We start from the raw sequence: 23,075 nt of genomic DNA on the forward strand, positions 1-23,075 counted from the left end.
GCAGGTGAAGCAAAGAGGCCACATTAACTTGTCAAAACCTACCCAAAAACCCTCAGTGTATAAACCGACCACATTTCAGACTAGAGGACCTCTGAATCAGGTTGATGACCTGCCAAAGTGCTTGCTAGAGCAGACAGATTTACTGCCCGCTTCCAGAATTTATCAGCATTTGGCCCGTGGTAATTTGCTGCCCTGAAGGGGGAGATGGAGGCAGGATGACTGCCATGGTGTCGCCTGGATCCAGATGGCTCAAGACAGAAGGGGATGGATGTGAGCACTTTATCAGCCGCCTATGTTCCATAAGGCACTCAACGGCTCAAGCACAAACAGAGGCAACTATATGTTGCTTTGCCAAAGTTTAGCTATTCAATTCAGTCTATGCTCTACTGCCTGTGGGACAATAGGAAGTCACTGTTGAATGGTTAGGCAGTGTTGCAAACGTTGTCTGCTGGTGAATAAATAAACTTTAAATTAGAGATACATTGTATGTCCTTTATAGGACTTAATAGACACTAGGAGATTTTATTGAACTCTTAAATGACACATTGGCCTGCGATGCAATATTAGGGTCATGTTAAAGAAAATAATCCTGAGACTTCGTAAATAAATCTGTAATTTTACAAGAAAAAGTCTTAATTTTATGGGAATATTGAATATTATAAGATAAAAGGAAAGTACAATTAAGTAAATATCAATTCAGAGGAAATATTTCTAGATCAGCCTGTCGTTTATGTTAAAAATGAGGTATGTGGAGCGTGTGTTTTCACGAATAACAAAATACAAAGTATTTTGTCAAATCAGCACCACATTGTCATAAGTATCAGGACTTTGAAAAGATTGGGGAAGAAACTGAATCTATACTGAGGAAAGAAACAAACAGGTTGTCCTTGGTGGGTCCTGTCATAGTTTCTCACAATGAGACTGGTTCAAGACATCGGATCCAGAGGGAGTAAAACTTTGGTTCTCCATGCTGGTTCCGTTAAAAAAACAATTAAATCTGTAAGAATTTAAAAATTTGAAGTAATTTCTGAACTCTGTGCAATGCAGGAAAGACTTTCCAATTATTGATGTGTTGTTTGTCATTTCTCAAGCACTTTCTGAACGATCAAGGCAGAGCAGATTTTTTTTTTTAAAGCTCTTTTCATGGAAAAGGCTTTTCAAGGGGTCTTACATAACACATAAAAGGGCATTTCAGATGAAATAAAGCCTGAAGTAGAAAAATGTAATAGCACATAAGAAATACAGGCCAAAGTGCAACTAAGTGTTGGCTGCAGTTTGAGTGAAAGAAGGTAAAAGAATAGAACAAGTTTTTAACATGCATTTAGTTGCATGTTGCCTCTAGTTTGTCAGATGTTTACAAAGTTTAAATTCTAAAGCACAAAAGAAGAAGAGGAGCTGTTCAGAATCAAAAGCACTAACTTCTTAACTCACTTTAATACTCACTGTGTTTCGGGAAAGACAAGCTGTGACGGAAACATCCCTTGCTTTAATCGGGTTTATCATATTACTGTTACAGTTGTAATGCCGATCTAATCCTTTCAATTGTTTGATCATAGAACAAAGCAAACCAATGGCTGCTTTACAACTTAAGAACCTGTTCATTTCTGACATTCTACAAATGTCATTGGTGGGACACATTTTCTCATCATTCATGATTGGATCAATAAATCACATCTATCTATCTAACTGTCCACAAGTACCCTAAGTAGAATACTTCTCAAACTCTAAATGAAATTCAATTTAATGGAGGAAAAAGTTCAATATTCTTCTGATTGTTTTAATCAGGAGTGATTTTGACAGAAACAAATCCCAATTATTAAATTAGAATGAAATTGAATCCTCGACCTTATGCAAAGTAATTAAAGCAACAATATATTACAATTTTACTAAATAACAGCTTCAAGATTTTATTGGTTCACGTCTTATAGGGACAATGACGCCTCTTTCATGGCTCCAGCGCCTGGTCTGTCTCTGGCAAGAAGTGCTAAACTGAATGATGGTCAGTTGCTGCTCAACAACATTTACATAATGTTGCTGTCAGCAGATAAATCAGATGCGAGGCACTGTTTTCTCTGTCTGCAGGGGCCAGAGCTGTAATTTCCCCAAGTTTGCATTCTAGCACCTTTAAAACATTTGAGGGTACAATTATGTGTTGTATCTTCTCACTGTGCTTGCACGATGAAAAAGCATTTATCGATATATTTCAATCAGGAGAGACTCTGATTCTACATTTCAACAACATTTATTGACATGTGCAGAAAGTGATGTGAATGTTATAGTCTTCTGGTGTTTTAGACCCCTATGTGATGATGAATTCGATGGGGGAGGAGCAGAAAGTAGTACAGGAATCCCTCCTGGGGTCTAGACACTGGTGGTGGTTGAGCATCCAGATGAGGGGAAGATGATTCTGCTGAAGACTGGAGGAGATTAGGGTGGAGGTGGGTTATGCGTGTCACTGAATGACAGCTGATTGCGAAAGAGAGGAGATAGGATTTAAAGTTTAACAGCAGCCGCATGATTGGCTGGAAGAGACTGTGGCAGAATCTGATTGTCCATCCAGAAATGCCCACAATCAGCTGATCAATAAGCAAAGAGACAGGGGGCGACATTTGAGATTGATTGAATGGGTGCAAAGTCTTCCTGAGCTTCATATTGCATTTTTGCTATATTGCTATGGATGAATATTATAATTTAAACATTTTAACCACATATCCTTTTTCATCACTGTGCTTTGGTGTTAAAATCATAAGATTTTGAATTTGATTTAATGCATTGTGGACAAGCACAGTCTCCTTGTTTTAAGTTGGGAATATAGTTTGTAACGTTGACGTAGACGCTCACAAACACTTGCTGATGGGGTTTTTCGGTCATGACTTAGCGTGAATTTGCTTACATGCAGATGAGCTATTATTTAAGCAATTTTGTATCATAGTATGGATGTAGTAGTTTGGATGTGGCTTGAGAGCTGCATGACTCAGTGGGACATCTTGGGGGACCACGTGCAGCATGAACTCGCCCTGCAGCCACCTGAGGGATGAATCTGTGTGAAGCAGAATGCTCCAGCTCAGTCTGAGCTGGCGTCATGCACCTCGTTGCTCTGTGCTCTGTCCCGGTGGATGCCCCATAATAAGTTGCCTGATTGTGGAAAACAAAACAAGCCATGGTGTCGACATATCTGCGACTCATGAGTGACAGATTGAAGCTCGCTCAGAAGCTGACGGAGAGCCGCAACCTCCGGCACTTCACACACTCTCTGTGATCTTAGCGCTAATTTGGATTTCTTTGTTTGGGATTTAGGCAGACTGAGAAGCCTGTTGCAGATTTAACTGTCAGCGCTTTGATCAAAGTGATTAGAATGAGGCCTCACGTCCAAGTAAACACGCTCACACTCTCTCCCAGCTACAACACAAGCCTAATTCATGTTTTGTTTCTTTGGTGAAACCCTGCAGCTGCTGGCTGTGAACCAGCTGAAGAGCCCTGCACTAACAGACCACTCTCACACTAATAAGGAGGCTGCACATGCATCATTTTCAAGCTGGATGACCAGGTCCTTAGTTTTCCTTTATGGTTATTCCTAGACATATTTGCAATTACCAACATAGTCTCTGATTCCTGGGCAGCAATGGGCTATTGACTCCATGTCTGGAATAATTTGGCTCATTTACTCTGCAAAACAATACGATCCCAATGATCCCGAGTGTATTGTCCATCTGGTGTTTTCGAAAGCAAGAAGCACATCTGTCTTTATTCAGTGTGCAAATATGCTACAGGGATGAAAGCTGATATCCATTCAAAAACCTGTCATTGAACTTTATCTTTGTTATCAAAAGCAAGACAGAGCTCCTGTGAATGGATTTATATCTCTGCTCTGTTGGACCAATCTCACGTCCATTTGCACCACATAGAAATCCCTGTTTGCTAATCAATACGCTACTTTGTGTGTCAGATCACGTTTCTCTTTAAACAGAGCTAAAGAAGTTTCCCATACCAAATGGATTCTGTCCAAACTCTAATGGGGCGGTTCAGTGTAAATCTTTAACTTTATTTTTGTTCTGCTGGTTTGTGTTCTGTGTTTGTCTTTTTTTACCGCAGGTGTTGCTATGGATGCATTGGTTGTTGCCATTGCGACGGATTGTCCACAAAGTGTGACATGTTTTTTGCTTTTTTATGAATGAGTCCGGACACACACCTGCTCAATCAATGCCGCTTACGTCTCGGCTCATTTCTTCCTCCTCCTCCTCATCCTCCTGAGGGGTTTTCAACTCTGCCTCCTCCTACATGTGACGAATATCAGTAGCTTTGCTCTCACACACACACACACATACACACAAAGGCACACACATATATACACACACATATACACACAGATATACACCCACACACACTTAATAATCCAGCTACTGGCCATACTTCAGTGAGGGTCTTATTTGGATTAAGCTGTTTACACATATCTTTGATACTGTGTGATTGACTCTCACCGCTGCCATGAATAAACCAATTACTGGAGTGTTGCCGACCACTCCTCCTGCTCGGACCGTGCCGTGGTTTACCTGTAATACATGGAGAATAAGTAATCATGTTTATCCTCCCTGAGACGTGCACTGCGAGCCACAAGCGTTCATGCCAGTTCTCCTCCTTGGCCTCATTTGGAAATCCAGTCCCAGGTGTTTTGTGTGTGTATCTTTAGCAGCCTGCCTTGGAACGTGTCTGAACACAGCAACACCCTCAGTAAAGGCACAAGGTTACGATCGACTCTATAAGTGTGTGAGTGATGTGTGAGACACAGTCAACAGAAAGCAAAGCTCTGATTGAGGTCATTTTGAAGGATACACATGCTATAGCGCTACAACGGGGACATGCTGTAATTAGCAAACCTGTCGCCAAGCAATTATGTTTACTTATGATTAATATCTAAAGCCCCCCAGATTACAACATTCACTCACAGCTCATTTGTCACTTGTTTTTCCCTAAATGGGCTTTTGCACCTCAGCATTAGTAGCAACTGACAAATATGGCCATTGTTATAGTTATGGTCAGCCACTCACAGCCCTTGGTAAAGAGTAGAAATATAATCGATTTGTTTTTATTTTTTATAAATTTTGCAAGATTTTTGACAACAAATATAAGTCTCACACAATCTGCCAAAAAAGTGGATGTGTTATCTTATCATGGCACAGACAGCAGGTAGGGATAGTTAAGGCCAAACAATTGTCCTATCTGCTTTTAGGTGGAGTTAGAATAAAAACTCGAAGCCATAATGTTTTATCATCATGATGTCACAGCCTGGTCACTTGCAGAATCCTAAAGACTGCAGTTTGCATATGTTTACATTTTTTCACTTCAACAGTTATGCATCCTAAAATGCCACCTCTTGCTGCTGTCGGTTTGTGTGTGTGTGTGTTTGTGTGTGTGTGTGTGTGTGTGTGTGTGTGTGTGTGTGTGTGTGTATTTGAGTATGTTGCCAGGGCCTCAACACAGTGCTGTTGAAAAGGGCGGTGGTACATTTGATCCCAGGTGGGGGCAGTGCACTGACCCCAGAGGGGAGTGGAGGCAGTGCAGGGTCAATGGAGATGTAGTGCCTCAGATGCACAGTCTTACAGACCTAATGCAGCTATTTGTAATGGGACTCTCTCTCTCCCCTCGGCTCTGCCACTATGGCTGAGTCCAGCACATCACTACATCACTCTCCCAGTGTCTTCATGGTGTCACGGGATGCACTGTGGCTGTGACGATAAGATAATTTGAAACAACCCCAAATGGATAATAATAAACAACAGACAGTAATGAACACTTGCATTTTTGTTACTTCTCTTACATTTAAACGAAAATACACCAAATGGTGCCTAATAATCATCAGTATATCAAACTCTTACTTAGTGTTTATGATAATCAGAATTTTGCCTTAGTTTATGATACAAGGACATTTTTTAAGAAAGAACAAAAGATACCGTGAGATTACTTTAATAGTTTTACGGCATAAAATATTAGTTATTTCAAGCAATAGACCCCAACTGCTGCAGTTTTAACCTTTTAGTTTCATTGTGATAGGATTATGAGGAGCAAAGACTCATAAAGTCGATACACATTCATCGAGAAAGTACATGGCAGCAAATTGAAAGTTAATACCGTGACAAAGTTTGTTAAAGTAAAATGTACCATTCGCGGATATATAAACCTTTCTTTAAGTTGCCGAGGAAATAAAGTTTTTTTTTAGGATGCACATTTGTTGTTTTGCATTCAGACCTGTGGCAAGTGGAGGACTTTGTATTTCTATGACTTATTCGGGACTCATTTTACCTGCTCCTGATGAAATCGTCGAAGCCCAGAGGTAATAACTGCAGCAGCGCCTCTGTCCTAACCCAACACCTGTTTTGTTTGAAATACCAGTGGGCATCAAGAAACAATTAACCGACCTCAACGTCAACAGTAAACTCATGTAGCACTTAACATTGAACAGTTGATGATGCTTTCTTCGGCACATGAGGACCGCGGCTCAATCTGCAAACACTTACACATCTTATAATGCTGACGTGCAGCAGACACCTATTTACACACCCAGCCGCCTCGGAACAACATTAACATTCATTTAGTGTAATTTTTCTGGCAACCTCCTGGATGCAAGTTCAACACTTTATCTTCTGTCTGCTTTGGTTTTGTACCCTGCCTGCTCCCGGGGGAAATACCTGAGGCTTTAGCTATTAAATGCTTTACTATGGTCCCCAGCTAACTGTGTCTGTCTGCCCTTTGGTGCGGGCAGAGCATAAATTGGATTTATCAGAGCTTTCTCTCTCAAAACAACTTCTGCTGGAAGCCATTCTGATCAAAACAGTGTGACTGAAGCAAAGCTGTAAAGTTGTGTAGGTATTGTATGGGTGACTGCAACACCGTAAACGTAATAATTTCATGAATTGTTCTTATAACTATATTAATAACGAAAATATTGCACTGGTTATACAGACCTGAAAAGAACTCAGCTTCACCTGTTGCCATTACCAGTGTTGAATCAAACAGATCAGCCCTAAAAGATGATTTGCTCTCTTAAACTGAAGGATTTGTAGAACATCACATTATGTATGCAAGTTGCTCAAGAAATCTTGATTCACATTATCTTTCAGTTGTGAGCAAGGTTTTGGATAAGATGTCATATTCAGTGGATTTTTGTAGAGAAAACAGGTAAACAAAACCCCCGCAACAAACATAGACTTACATCCTGTCCATACTACTGCGGATATTTTACAGAACAGACTTGTCTCTCGGGGTTTGAGCCTCTCGTCCACACGCAAACAACATTTGAAGTCAATGAAAAAGGGATTTTTACAAGTGCAGATTTTCAAAACCTCCTGTTTCTGTGTATCCATGTGTACGTGTTGAACAAGCATTGGAAACTTAGTATCAAGGACGATTTCCGTTCCTGGCAGATACCCCTTCTTCTCTTTTTCTGTTTTTTAGCAGCTAGTCTCTCACCAGTTTCAAGTTCTCACATATTTTTACACTGTCCTGCACATGTTCGAGTGACAGGATCCTGGGGGTGGTTCCAAAAGCTTCAGCTAATGCTTCTCTAAGTAGTTCATTTCACATTTTCCGGTCTGCTTTCGATCATTGTTGTGTTGTAGAAACCAAACTCTTTTCAGTCTCAGTTTCTTGACAGACTGCAGCACATTTGTTCCCGGACTTTGCAGATATTTAGAGAAATCCACTCTTTCCGCTGGCTGTGCAATGCTTTCTTTGCACGATACATTTTTTGAGATTGTGGAATAAAGAATAACTTTATATCAATATTTGAAGAAGGTCTTATTTCGAAATGTTTTCTGTCAATGTTTAAATTACTTCTTTTAATTAAAAAAATTGACAGAATATGGAATTTGTGCACAAGCCGATCATCTCTTGCTCACCTATCAAGACAGTGTGTGATCTGCAGCATGTCTGTATGATTGATGACTTCATTTGAGGTGTTCGATTTCTTTTTCCTGCTAGGTCCACCTTCTCAACATCCTTCTTATCTGTGAGATATACAGTTCAGCTCACTGGCCTCCTGCTCCACCCCTTTGTAGCCGAGGAAGTTCTGTTTAATCACCCAGATGCAGCCGGGAGATTCTTTCAGGCTTTTAAAAGATTAAGAGGACATTAAATGAGGAAGTGAAAATGGTCAATGTGTTTTTAAATACTCACTGGAGATCCCAGTTCTGTATTTTTGGTAATTTTCCCATTGCCTATATTTATCCAGAGAAAGGCTTTGCAAAATGTTTTCAACACAGTGCACTTTGCTGAGAGATGTTCACCACCCACCTCGGGCACGCAAAGTCAGGAGAGGTTGAGGACTCTTTCCTCTGTGGTTTCTCCTGAGCTGTGCTAACAGGTGAGCCTGCAGATTTGTTATTAGGCAGTTTCTTGGTACAAGGACGACAAACAGCCTCACCAATGTTTATTGCCTTGCCTTTGTGGTGTAATGATTGTCTGCTCAGGATGGCTTGGCTTTTAAGCGTCCTCCAGCTTTCATAGCAAAACAACATAACATTTTTACTAGATCAAACTAATCATCGTCTGTCGGATCACAAACTACCTCAGATGGTCCGATGCGCTTCTAGACTTTATATTTTGAATTTGTCATTACAGGTAAGATACAAACATTTGCCTCTGTTTATGTTCTGAGAAATGTTTGAATTTCGACTTAAAGTGGCATCCATAGACGATGCGTTTCAACCTACTCCTACTATCCAAACATGAGGCCTAAGTATTTCAGACATGAATGCAGCCATTTTACACATTTGAAGCTTGTCTTCAAATTTAGTACAAATGTTCTCTTGGACTCCTTAGATTTAGGTGCATGGATGTCAAAGGTCAGGGTCACAGTGACCTCACATTCCTGTAATATATAAGCTATATCAGGACTGCCCGTGGGGAATTTCATTACATCTGTTACAATTCACCTGGACTAACTGATTCGACTTCGGTGGTCAAAGGTCAAGGTCACGGTGACCTCATATAACATGTTCTGGGCCTTTTTGAATGTGTTATCTCAAGAGTGCTTGAGGGAATTTCTTCCACTTTGTATCAGTTGTAACTTGGACTCAAAGATAAATTGAGTGTGTTTAAGTGGTTGAAGGTCAAAGTTCACAGACCTTGTATGAATCTGGGGGGAAAAGTAGACTGCACTGACTCATATTCAATGGAGGAGGTGGGATTTATGACTTATACTACAGCCAAAAACCACATACAGATCAAGACACTTTGGCTTCACTTTTGTGGGACAGTCAAGTCGGCCATCTTTATATATAGTCTATGATTTATTAGATTTGGTGCCTTGCTCAAGGGATCATCTGCCAGCCCAGTACAAAATGTGCAGCCTCCTTCACAGAGAGTTGAAAAGAGCTGTTCTCATAACAAAGTAAGTAGTGTTTGATCTCGTATTCTGACAAACTCCCTGATACACCTCCTCTGACATCTTTTCTGTCATGTCGATTAGTAATTTTTGACAACTGTTAAATTTGTTATGTTCTTCTGTCATGCTCTCACGCTCAAAGTTTTGTCAGAACACTGGAGGTAACTCCAGGTCTTTCTCATCAATGTCAGTGGGTGTTGGCAGCAGGAATTACTGCCGCCGCCCCCGCCTCCACTTACTCTCTCCCTCTGTTACTGACTTCTCATTGCCTCTCGATCTCTCTCCTCTTTTATGGTCGGTTGTTTGTCACTGCTGATGCATGTTTGTCACATGATGCCTATCACACAGCAGCAGCCAGTTTTCCATCCGGCCACAAATAAAGCTGCAAACACCAGCCAGCGAGCACAACAAAGAAGGATGCAAATCTCTACAAAGGGCAGTTTCAGATGGTTCACTCTGTCTCTGGTAAACACGATCTACAGCGGATTTCTTTCTTGACAAAATGTCAGATGGACGAGCTTTACCAGAACAACCAGGTGGTTATTGTGTCCAGAACAGTTAATAATTCATGTGGGTAAACAGGGATATGATTGTCTCGCAGTGTGCGAAGCGCTGACATTTGATGTTAAATCATAGTGATTCAACTCAGGGCAACGTTGGAGCGCACCTCTGTGCCAAGCTGGCATAGACTGTGGGACCTGTTTTATTCAAATCTGGATTGGACAGAGGTAAGGCACAAATAGTCGCATTGCTCTCGGACGTCTCAGAGGAGAAGAGCGTGTCCCTTGCATTGGTTTTGTTCTTCTGAACGCGAGGTTTTTGGTTTAACCTTGAGGAACATGAAAAACCTGCAGTGCTGTACTCAGTGCAAAGACAGAATCGATGATTTTTACACGAGAAAAACCAACATCACCTTTGTTTGACAGCGCTGACATTTATATCCAGCTGAATCTGGGTTGGATTGATTTGAGTTATGACTCTGCAAACACAGCCGAAGGTAGGAGAGGGGGTAGATGCAGGGTTTTGGTCTGAGAGTTTTTCATCTATAATGAAGGAGCAGAGCAGAGCAGAGCCGAAGAGTGAGGAGTGATGGATGGAGGCTCCTCGGAGTGACGGCTGCAGAGACGGTGTGCGTTACCTCTCTGTCGGCCCCGCTCTCTCCTAGGCCCTTCTGCTTCCTGCCACTGCATCAGCCGGCACATTGTGAAAGAATATCGATACAATATTAACAAGAGGTTTCTTGTCTCACCTCTCCAAGATGCAGCTAACTCCTCTGCTGTCTCGCAGAAGCCACAAGGTAAAGGCTTGTGAAACTGGCGATTTCAGGCGGATGTGAGGGTGATCAACGTGAATATTTAATGAAGCATTTGCGTCGTCCCACCTTTTACTCCTACACTCGTAAAACGTGTGGCGCACTGAATAAGTCAGTGGTTTCAAAACCTTTCTTTCTGATTTGAGACGCCTTTATAAAACTGCACAGTTGAGGGGGGACCCATTCTCACATTTAAGATGACAGGTCCACCAAAGATATCTAAGATGATTCACTCTAGCTAAGATAAGAGGAAAGACAAAGACAAGAGGAAGGCTCCAAAGCGTTAGTACAGATTTATTTAGCAGACATTTTGTAGTTGTTCTTCTTTAATTTTCAACTAAAGAGATAGTTTGGGGGAAAACACATTCATGTCGATAGCACTCACCTCTATCTATACAATATAAAGCTACAGACAGCAGCCTGTTAGCTTAGCTTAGCCTCAAGCCTGGAGAGGGAGAGACTCCGTACAAATATTGTTGAACAAAACTGTATGTGATGTCACAATGTGTTTTTGTTCACTACGGGTTTTGTACAGATGAAACACATGTGTGAGTGAATGTTAGAGCTGCTTTATGGATTTCTTTCTTTTGTACTGGTACGAATCCACAACACTGAGTCACAAGTTTTTCTGTTCAGTAAGTTTTACATTTGTTACTTTATATAAAGTCTGCTGCTAACGATTTGACTTCAGCATCAACATTGTCCCAAGGCCCGGTCGCACATGAATGTGAACTCAATATTGTCGGTTAAAGTTCAACAAAGTTGAATTCCAGGTGAACCCAGGCTGCAGACTGCCTTGCCACATGAAACCCATGTTTTATTTGCCTCCTCCCTTGCACAGATTGGAGGTAAATGAGAGGCGATGGTTGACCACTGATATTTTGCGTATGTGTGGAAGGCCCCTAATTGCTAAGGTGATATTAGTGAAGATTGGTAAAACCCCTTTGTCCGTATAACAAATGTGAGGCCACCTTCAGTAGCTGCTGAACTGAGCTCAAGCACAAAGATTGCAAACAACCTTCTAGCTCTTCTAAGACAGAAGTGTAAAGAGTGGTGTCAGTACTATCTATCCTTTTCTCCTATGCCTATATGATTGGAGTGAGTCAGGAGGTAGTGGTAGAGCTTTTTCTATCCACGGTAATGAGAGGCTTTTGTCACTTGTCAAAAACAGACAAGGGCCCCTTGTGAGAGGCTTCAGCCAATACGATGGTATGTTCTCCGAGTCTCCATTGGCTGGTCTCAGTCCAGTTGAGCTGTCTTTTCGTGCCCAGGTCCGGAAATTAGGAATTATACTTGTGTTTCTAAAAATAGCAGCTTTATTGTACCAGAAACGTGGTGGTGGTCAATTACATCTGGCTGAATTCCCTTTCTGCCCTGGGGGAAAATTGCAGTCGTATGAGGGGCCGAACCATCTCTCAGAGGACTGATTAGTAATTGCATTCTGGGTGCAGAGCTTTGTAGATTTTGTACTTTGAGATGCAATTACCACTTCCTTTTTAGGGAGGAAAAGAAGTTAATTATCAAGGCTGACAGAAGATTTCACTGTCAGTGTCTGTGCACCAGTGGCGACCTTCGTGCTGACACACACACACACACACACACACACACACACACACACACACACACACACACACACACAGACAGAGGCAGTTTCAAGCCTGACTCCTCTTGAATGGCTGTGTTGTTGTTGTTGTTGGGCTTTTTCACCAGTTAACTGCAATTAGACTTAGGATTGTCAACAATTAATCAGTTGTTCTCCGCTGGAGTTTTTTCCGCTTGCTCCAATATGTCCTTTTTAATTACACAGTAATCAGCATAAAGTAAGTGTTTATGGTTGTTAAATAAACTGTGGCTCAAAGCGGGGAGGAAATAAATCAGGAAAAGGAGACAGACAAGGAAGCACCTAGGCCACTTTTTAAAAACATGTACATGCACTGAATAAACCTTTGGTCAATATTTGGTCTTTTTTATTCACTGAATATTTTAGGGCCAAGATAATGTTTAATAAACGTTAATACTGTAAAAAACAGTATTAATTTACTTTCTGTAAGTCAGGGTCTGATAAAGAAAGCTCCTGCAATGTTCACATTATGAGACTCTGGCTATATCCATTATTCTATGTTTAAATCTGAAATTTTAAACCAAAAACAATCTCTCACCACATGAGTGTTCCTCCTCAGTGTATCAGTTTTAATGCCCTCTCCAAAATCAGCCCTTTGCACTATCACTTGGCCCTACCCGGTTGTTTTGCACGTGGCTGTGAAGGTGGAGCTTTATCCCATTACTCTATGTGGTGTAGGGGTAGGGGCCATCCAGCCGTTTCAATCACCCCTTCGACCGTAGTGGTTTCAGGACCCCCCCTCAAAACGAAGGGTTAAATTCACGAAAGCTTGACAAACGCACAAAGCAAATTAACATGGCGTTCGCTGCCGATAGAATGCTCATAAATGTATGTATGAATTCATGCAAAAAAAATGTTTTAAATGAGATGAATATCTCATCTTTATCCAGTAGTAAATCAAACTGTAATTTAATTGCTGTAACAAGCGCTTTCACGCCTTCAAAACAAGCATGTAAACAGTCTGAGAACGAGAACTGAGTAACTATCATTACTCAGTGTGGACGCCATTCGTATCAGGAGCATTTAAACAAAAGCATAATAATGTGGATGTAGCCGGTGACGGTGCTCCTCCTCACGAGTGCAGCAAACAGAGGCAACTGATAATGTCCCAGAGCAACGTTTGATCTTGTGACGTGTTCGACGCCCCCCCCCCCCCACACACACACACACACACACCTGGCTCCCTCCTCACCCATCTCCCCCTACTTCCCTCCCTCCCTTTCTCCCACTTCTTCTTCTCTGATCCCCCTCAGATAAAGTCTCCTCCTGTCTTTGCGGATAGTGATGAGAGGCGATTATTTCGTCAGAGCTGCGGTGGTATACGCATTACATAATTGACGAGTACTGGGTTGCGGAGTGGGGGTGTTTCCCATTATGCGCAAATCTTTTATTCAAAGGAGTGAGGTGTAAATCAAGAAAAAACTCCTCCTGGCCAGGCTCTGTTGTTCCGTCAGGAAGACTGATCCTCCATATGTTTCATGCAATGCTGAGGGTGATGGTGCTGAATTCAAACTCAATCTCCCTGGGCTGTACACACACACACACACAAACACACGCACACACACACACACACACACACACACACACACATACACATACACATACACATACACAAAGACATATACTCACACACTCACTCACTCACACAGACACACACATACACAGAGACATATACTCACTCAATCACTCATGCTCATAGACACATACATACACAAAGACATGCTCACACACACACACAAAGACATATACTCAAACACTCACTTATGCCAAAAAGAGTTAATCTATATTCTGTGCATTAATCAATCATTGCCTGAAACTTATCAATCAATCCTTCTAGAACCACGATTATCTGATATGTTTAAGGTTCAATCATTCACTTCACAGATGACAGATGTTACTACTGTCATCACTATTCTTACCTCAGCTACCTCTCACAATAACAAATGAATAAGCCTTACTACCAAACTCAGCTGGCAGATCTAATTCAGACGTTTTGTCCTTCAGTCGAACGAGATGCGTGGGCTGCAGCAGCCAACTGAGTTTGTTCAGTTTCTAACAGATTCCTCACTCTGCCAGAGGTCTTATTATCTCCTCTGCACCAACCAGGCCATCAGCACCTGCTGAGACGAGCCGGAGAGCCAGACAGTTATACTTATATAGTAGGTTATTCCTTTTTATGCTTTGTTTTAACAGAACAAATGACCTACACTAAACTGAACATCTTGTTCTGTGCAGTCTTGTCAGGTCTCTTTGCTTCTGTTTTAGTTATTGTCACCAGCACAGTTATAATACCTAGATGTAGTAGTAACATAAATTGAAAACACACTGTAGCTAATCTTATCCCATATGTTATTCAGTCAGGACAGATTGAACATATGGCCACAAACATATAATGACTCAAATATTTTTATCTTACGTTGCACTTAGCAGTATTTTTAGATACTTGATTTAGAAATCAACAAATTGAACCATTTCAGATGATCAGAACTGTGGAATACTATCACTCTATGTTGGACGATAGGCTGTAAATATTGTGTCTGCATAACTTATTTCACTGAGATCACAGTATGAGAGGATAATGCGGCCAATGCGGGGAGAATATGAAGTTAGTTAAGATCACATAGTTAAAACTCACACACATTCCTGGTCAATTCCAATGAAAGGTGAAACAGCTGCTGCAGTGAAACACAGAAGTTGTGAAATGCCTCCTCATCGTATTGTAACCAGCCGTGCTCCTTGTAATCTGTCAAATGATGGATCTGTTGGTCACACTGGGCTGCTCGTCCCCTACTTCATCACTTCAACTCAGAACTGAAGCAACGTGCACCACACCGTAAGAGCTGCTCGCAGGCATTAGTGCTGTGATGCTTGTTGTTTGAATCCCTGCAAAGCTGCATGTGCCGTCACTTGCAGTCATGTATAAAGACTTCCTTTACTTTGGGTTGTTAGATTGCAGATAGTGGATGGATGAAAGGCACATCAGACACCAGGCTGCAAAAGTATAGTATTATTATTTTTTATTTAATTTGCTGGTGCTGCTATCATTACAACATCACTATAAAAAAACTGTTGACTTGAATTATATCAATTCATGTTTTTACTTTGGCGACTCTGTTAGCAACTACAGTCCTGAGGTCAACAGGGTTTGGCTCACATGCTAACATTACAGCAGGATGGTTTTATGATATCGGAGTCATCCTCTGGTGATGATGCGCTGGCTGCTTATGGGTTGTATTACTGATGCGGAACATGAAAATTAAACGTTTAAAGCAATGTGGTGAAATATGTAAGAAAACCGAAATCCAAAGAACAAACAAACCAATTAATGTCTCCTCCCTCTACCCTTCGTATTTCTCTGTGAGCTCTGCTACTTTACTTTGGCAGGTCATCTCTCTCTCTCTCTGCCAGTTTTTTTTCCATAGCTCTTTATTTACATCTTGAGATGCGCTAAGCTCTGATGTGGCAGAATCATTTCTTCCTGTCTTAAACTAAACCAGTGTTAGCCAAGGTCAGCTCTCCAGGATGTGGGCAAATCTAAAAACCAAAACGCCCTTTTCTTTTTCATGTGATGCAAGACTGCTACGTTTGATAAATGAAAAATGTTGTATAATTTCTTTTTGGAAAACTTAAGACGTCACTGCTCTTTGCAAACACGTCCGTGCACAAACCAGATGAGCATTTACAGTAGAAAGTGTCTTCAGATGAACAGTTTACTGGAAATGCAGTGTTGTCATAATAATAATAATAACAACTTTATTTGTATAGCACTTATCTAAGCAAGATTACAAAGTGCTTCCGTGTTAATGGCAAAATGAGTACAAATAAAAGGTAATCAATTCAGTAAAATTTTAAAACCAAATCATAACATATTAAGGTAAAGACAATAAATAATACAGACTATATAATATATTTAATAAATAGAAACCCAACATTTCCTACAACATTTAGACTGTACACTGCGGAGAAATAGAAGAGAGGACCAAAGCATGAAGAAGAGAGAGAATGGATAACATGGAGTAGGAGACATGGGTAAACATAGAGCACAGCATCACTCCTTCCCCTGGCGTTTGCTACCGAGATGTGTCCACATATCAAAGTTTGAGGATGTGTGTGGAAGGTTGGGGTCTCGTATGGTGCGCAGGAAGATGCCAAGTTGCTTTTGAACGCAACCTCTGAATCCCCACCCGCTCTTGTTTTTTGTATTCTTACATATCCAAGAAAAATATAAGAACCTTCCAGGTGCATTTTATTTTATACTGTTGTCCTTCATAGCTAGAAGGACAACAGTATAAAATAAAATCATTGCTGTATTGCTGCAGTGCTTAAGATGATTTTCAGGTATCATTCGGTACTCTACTTGAGTATTTATTATTCTGATGACTTTTTACTTTTACTTCCTATATTCTAACACAAGTTGATGTGCGTTTCTTCTCTTCACATTTTCAAAACAGGCTTGTTAGTTTTGTTCTAATACATTTTAAGGAAATTATCTTTTTATCTTTTTTTTGCATCATAAAGAACCTCCTTTTCCACATCCAGGCATATTCAAGCCTAAATAGACAATAACACAGAAAAGAAGATTCCGTTGTGCTATCTATCAGTGCACACATGACAAATACGTCACATGGCTTTGAAGACGCATCAAGACAAAACACACGGGAGAGGGAGACTCACATATCTCCATGACAAGGAGTAACAACGGAAAAGAATGTGGACGAAGCAGATCAACAAAACATTGCCCATCCTTGGCCTTGATTGAGTTTTATCATACTTTTCTACTTACACCTACATTTCAGAGCCTGTGTAAGTGGTTGGATTAGTACTTACTTTTTCTGAGTTATTTTTAATACAAGTATCTCTACTTCAACTTGAGTAAAGAATGTGTACTTTTGCCACCTTGGGCAAATAGTGTGGTGATTGGGTATTAGCATTTCCAGTATATTAGGAGTATGTTTGCATTATAATGACAAAAAAACTTGAGTTGGTTTTCCACTGAGAAACATCAGCATGTCCTGAGAAGAAATGCAGAAAAAAGGCAGAAGCATAGTGTGACATTGTATAACTTCAAACCCACTTTGAAGGCAGGCAGGGTGGATTGTTTGGCATACCAAGCGTAAGACCCTTCTACTGTTTGCCCTCTTTCACCAGCAGTCAATGCTGATTCCTTTCAAAAAGAAGAGTTTGACATTTTTGGGAAATACACTGATTCACTTTCTAGCAGAGGATTAGACAAGAAAATCAAAAACCAGGAGGTGAAGGCAACAACATTTTCCTCTCTTTTCACTACAATGTTTGTTTCGCACTAGCGACCAATGTTGTTGTTTATCTGTTCAAAACAATATTTGGGTAAAATCGCAAATCTGGAAAATATTCTTAGCCTATAAGTAGCATTGTACATTTTGGGCTCAGATTACATAAACATGTAATGTAATAATGCTGATTATTTAAATAGATTTTGGGGATTCGTGAAAGAAGCAGGATAACCAATTCATTCTGCTTTAATCTTAGGTATCTTAAGATTTGCTTTGAACTATTCTTTTCTTACATGAGTTGTGCTTTGCGTCTCTTAATCTGATGTTAACACTTGGTTTTACTTTAATTATTCATGATAATTTATGCTATATCGTATTCTTCTTCTTCTTTTTCTTCTTCTTATTACTATTGATCTTCTCATCAAATCAGCTCCTAGCCCTGTCTGTGATTTTAGCCATGTCCTCAATCTCCCTGTTCTTAAAATAAACTGTTTTTGTTTCCCAAACCAAATTTATAAAGGTTGCTGAGTCCATATTTAAATTTGTTATGCTGGTTTTGGAAGGCGATAAAACATGTCGGCATCCCAGTGATAGCAGCACTATATCAAGCACACTTGCACTGGCTGTTTTGTCTGTTTTGTCACTTTGGTTGGTGGACTTGTTGGAGATTAACCCACATGCACAGCACTCTTACATAATTGATGTTCCCGCTTACATTTTAATTTTCACATTCACATTTTGCATTTCATTTACATAGTTGCCCAGTTTGTCAGGTTGTTTGCTGCATTCCCCAGTGCACATAAAAAGCACACAGACACACACACAGACAGTGTCTGCTGCTTATTCCCTCTGTCATTTATACACGACTGCAGTGTAAGCTTGCAGATGCACTGACAGCTGAGGAAAGGCCTTGATCAGTGCAGCGTTCCCCAGACAGTCAGCACTTCAGTCAGTCAGTCAGTCAGCTATAGCTAACCCTCACTCTGCATTCATTATTAATCACAGAAGAGTCGTGATAGAATATGCAATTGTCTGCATAATGCACAGCAGGGGACGTATCAGGCGCTGATGTGAAGCAGAAATGTTGAATGGTGATTCTGCAGTTATTACTGTCTAATCATGGGACTGTGCTGAACTTGAACAACACAATCTTTTGATTTCTTAATTTTCAAGTAAAGGCTCCTCACCGCTGCATAGTGCAGGTCTATGAAGCATTGTGACCTCTAATACGGGAGAAGTGTGTCTGCATTGTGTCAGAACTGCCAATTTACCAAAAACCTCTTTCACCATATGAATCCATGACAGCCGCCCAGAATAATCAGTCTCCTGCTATTGACCTCGGATCAGCTCCGCAGAGTCAGCTGGGAGGTGAAGTGCCATTATTTGAGTCCAGCAAGAGCATCATTCATCCAATTATCATGCCATCAATTCCCTCATTGCCAAAGCGACTTGTTGTGCTGCTGCCAACAAGAGGGAAGAGTCATTACAAGAACATCATGTTAAGTCAGATGAAGTGCATGTTAATCAAAGTGCTGCTGTGGGGTGTGACTGTGTGTGTGTCGAGATAATCTCTATTCAGGAGTGATGTAAGGTCCAGTCCCGAACCGGAGAGAGAAAGACGGAGAGAGACAAGGCGATAACTAAGGCGACTGGGCTTAGCTTTACCTTTGATGTTTGTAGCACAAATCCATGCACCGAGTCTCTCTGTCCTTGAAATGAACAGACCCAGTGATCCCTGGAGAGGGAGAGATATTCTAATCCAAGTGGCTGCTAAAACCTGACGAGGAAAGTTCATTGTGTATCAATCCTTTTTTGCTAACTCGCAGTGTGTCGTCTGATCTTAGCTAATAAAGCATTGTGTGGCTTCACTGCTCACTGAACACATTTATGTGCGGAGAGGTGCCTATACACAAAAGGTGAAACTAGCAGTTCACATTTCTGATTCTAATCATGAGTTTATGCAGGTCAAACTCATAAAAGGTCTTTATGGTCCAGTTAACACAGGGATCTTGTCTCATATTCAGTAAGATTCAAGACTCGCTGGCAATGCAATGCTTGGGTCACAGGCTCTTTTATAGCAATGCTCAGAATATTACAAGCAAATTGAAGAAATTAATATAAAATAGAATATCAAAAATTTTAAATAGAAAATCAATATATATATCCAAATATATATATATATATATATACTCCTAATGAAAAAAAATAGTGCAATAAAGATAAACTGTAGAAAAATAACCTTCAAATTAAAAAAACTGATACTGCATCAGAAACATCTTTGGATGGTTCACATTTTATCAACTTCATAGACTAATAACTTTGCCCTTTTCTAAATGTTGCATCAAAACCAGTTAAAAATTGAGCTGAACTGTTGATGAACTCAGTTTGGGAAATGGGATTCTGGGATGTTTGTTTTTATGTTGCATCAGAGAGAAGTGTTGCTACAAGTATGAGGCCATTTTTTTTCAAGCAACCATTACATCCTATTAAAGCCATAGTTATGAAATGAAATTTGCCCTGTGAGGAAGCGTGCAGAAGGGCAGGTTTGATTTCATCATCAGTGACATGTTCAAGGGTGCAGTCGATCCAGCAGTTTTGCTGCCAGGCTTTTGTTTCCTCAGTCATCAAAGGCAGTGGAGCCTCAGGACAGGTTGGGCTGTATGGCAGAGTGATTCATCCCAGGGTATCAAGCTTCAAAACCAATTTGAGCAGTCAACACTTGGTCTTTTTCTTTCTCTGTGCCTGTCTGTATTTCGGATGTGGTGCAGTGAGAATACTAAAATCAAGCTGGCATATTGGTTGCTTTGAATGTATCAAGTAAGTGTAGCCTCATTATTAAGAATCAGATATTGGCAAGATAACCGTCTGCCTCACAGATTTAGTCAAGGATTGATTAGTGGACTAGATTTTTCTTCTTTATTCTCATTCCAGTAGCAGCAGTACAACTTGGTGCATGTAATTGCATACTTGTATAATTATTACCCTGGGTTTCCTTGAAGAATATTAGTGTGTGTGAAGAAATATTGATTATATTTTTTCGAATTAAAGTGACTTGTACCTAACGTCATAGGAAAATGCCTCTCTGAAGAACCATATCTTAAGAAGGTTGAAAAGGAATAACTTTCTCTTGCAAATAATTGCGATTGGACGATCTACAGCAAATATGTTATTTATTTTTCGGGCCTTGAACACTATCGGATTTTTTTTAGATCAATTCCAAAATGAACAGTTGGCCGATAAATGGTCAAGGGAGGGGTGATGTGATCGTTATCAAGAAAATGAACTTGTTGATAAACAGGCATTACATTAGTTCAAGGAGGTTCTAAATAAATCTTTCTCCAGATCAGCAGAGCATTGAACATCTTATCTCAGGAGTTTTTTTGAAAAGACATGAGTAGGACCATCCAGCCAATTTGTGATAATGAAAAATTAAGTTTGACTCAAATATGATTCTCAGATTTCGAGCCATACGTTTAACAGATATTGTCAGACTGCCAAGATTATTACAGATACTGAATATCCCAGTGAGTATTAGTGCTGGGCCTCCTGTCTGCTGTCTGTAGTCACTGCTATTGCAGGCAACTTTACCTCTCTTCAGAATTATGGTGAACCACTGAGATAACTCTGGACTTTAGCCAGGAAAGACTGGGATTTATATCCACACTCGATAAATTAAAATGGGATTAATTCACCTGTCACTTTCTAAACATACACTTGCTATAAATGCCTCAGGCCATTTGTCCTGGTTATGAAATCCTAACAAATAACTCAGCTAGCTTACATTTCCCTTATACCTATGTTTTTACCATCTTTGGACAAAAAGGCTTACATTTCTGAACCAAACTTGATCGAAAATGTGGTAAAAATTTGACTTAAATTATAAAAATATCTTATTTAAGATTACAGTTAAATCTATATATCTACATTTAAGATTACAGTTAAATGTCTGCCTCAAATACAATCTCAAATACAGATGTGTTATCTTCTACAATTGAAGTTTAGAAAGGTCAAAGCCACAATTTGAGGAAAGTTGATAATGTATTGGGAGATAAATCCATAACTTTTAAAACAGTTAATGAGACTGACAACTGCTACCGCAGGTGGTATGGCTACATATACTGTATCTGGGTCTTGTCTGCATACAAATTTAAATGAACACAAACAGTAGAGCACCTGGAAATGAGCCTTGTGGCACACCATAAGCAGCATGTGGGTCTTGATGATGTTCCCTTGTCAAGAGCAGAGCACAGCTCAGAATACAGGTGTGAACCTGGCTTGATCATATTGTCAACACTGTACTGTACCATGTTTGTGTTATTGCTCCATGTTACCTAAGAACTGTATGGGGGTTTGCTGAATTCTTATTTTTTACCGCATTGTATTTCTTTATCCACAGATCTCCCCTGGCGTACAGAACAAACGAGTCGACTCAAGCAGAGCTTCTCCCGTCCTCAGTCTACTTGTGGTCTGACTGCACTCACTGACTTCAAAGGTAACCCTTCCTCTCGCTTTACACCTCCAGCCTCCTTTAATCACTTTGTTCAGCTCGTCATTGCAGTAATTATATTTCTACATTCCTTGCAGTTTTTTTTTTTTGAAAAACCAAGGCATAACTTTCTCTGTCATCTCTTGAGGGAGCTTTACTTAATTTCCGTTGAGGTACCTGGTACGATTTTCCTTTCAATGCATTCAAGAGCTTCTTCCTCCAGGAAATGTGCTCTCGTTTCAATAATTCACACAGTAGAATCAGCTGAGGTAAATGGCAGCTGAAAAACGGTTTTAGTTCTCTTCAAAGATTTGAGCATGTTTTAGAGTAGACGTCTGTTCGGTCCAGTGCAGACTCAACGGTGTAATTGAGTCTTTGAAGTCGATCACCTTGAGTTAGATACATCCTGAAACACTTAATTGCAATTTTGATGTCAAATGTGCTGCAAAGCACTTCTTTGCTTAAAAATCTCTGAGACACTCTTTTTTTGCCTTTTCTATCTTTGGGTTTAAGACAGATTATTTGGTCTGATTGAAACACTCAATCAAGACTTTGTGCATTGTTTCAAGTATGTTCAAAGTGACCTTTGGTTGCTTCTTTTAATCGTTTTTTCTTCTCAAATTAAAAACTGATTTCTATCTCACAAATGTGTAGATGCTTCCTGACTCTGGACCTTGACCTTCTTACTGTTAGATGCTTATAATGTAGGACACAAAGATTTTTTCTGTGAAATTGACTCAAGAACAAGAGAAAAGCTTCACAAGGTAATGCAGTTTTAAAATTTGGAATGAAAAAGAAAACATTTAATTCAGTTTAGAAGCTTATTGCACAGCGTAACGTATTCTCATGCATGTCTCTGTAGTGATAAAGTATGAATCTATAAGTCTTTATAAACTGTTCGTCCCTTCTAAGACACTGACAAAGAACAGCGTTTGCATTAAAAAGTATTTTCTGTGTAGAGTTTTTTCGGGACTGAAATCCTCCACGTAGCGAGGTGGTTCAAAGAAACAGGATGAAATGAAATA

The 23,075-nt window shown here is 40.2% G+C and overlaps 1 protein-coding gene across 1 annotated transcript in view; it reads left to right on the forward strand.

Annotated features, from left to right (window-relative positions):
* Positions 1–23,075, forward strand: part of arvcfb (ARVCF delta catenin family member b) — a 216,528-nt gene that overhangs the window by 64,299 nt on the left and 129,154 nt on the right. The window contains exon 3 of the mRNA XM_062384664.1: positions 21,961–22,056. The gene's annotated coding sequence lies outside the window, so the exon portion shown is untranslated. The remainder of the gene's footprint in view (positions 1–21,960; positions 22,057–23,075) is intronic.

Source organism: Platichthys flesus, chromosome 3 (genome assembly GCF_949316205.1).
Source record: "Platichthys flesus chromosome 3, fPlaFle2.1, whole genome shotgun sequence".
Classification (NCBI taxonomy): Eukaryota; Metazoa; Chordata; class Actinopteri; order Pleuronectiformes; family Pleuronectidae; genus Platichthys; species Platichthys flesus.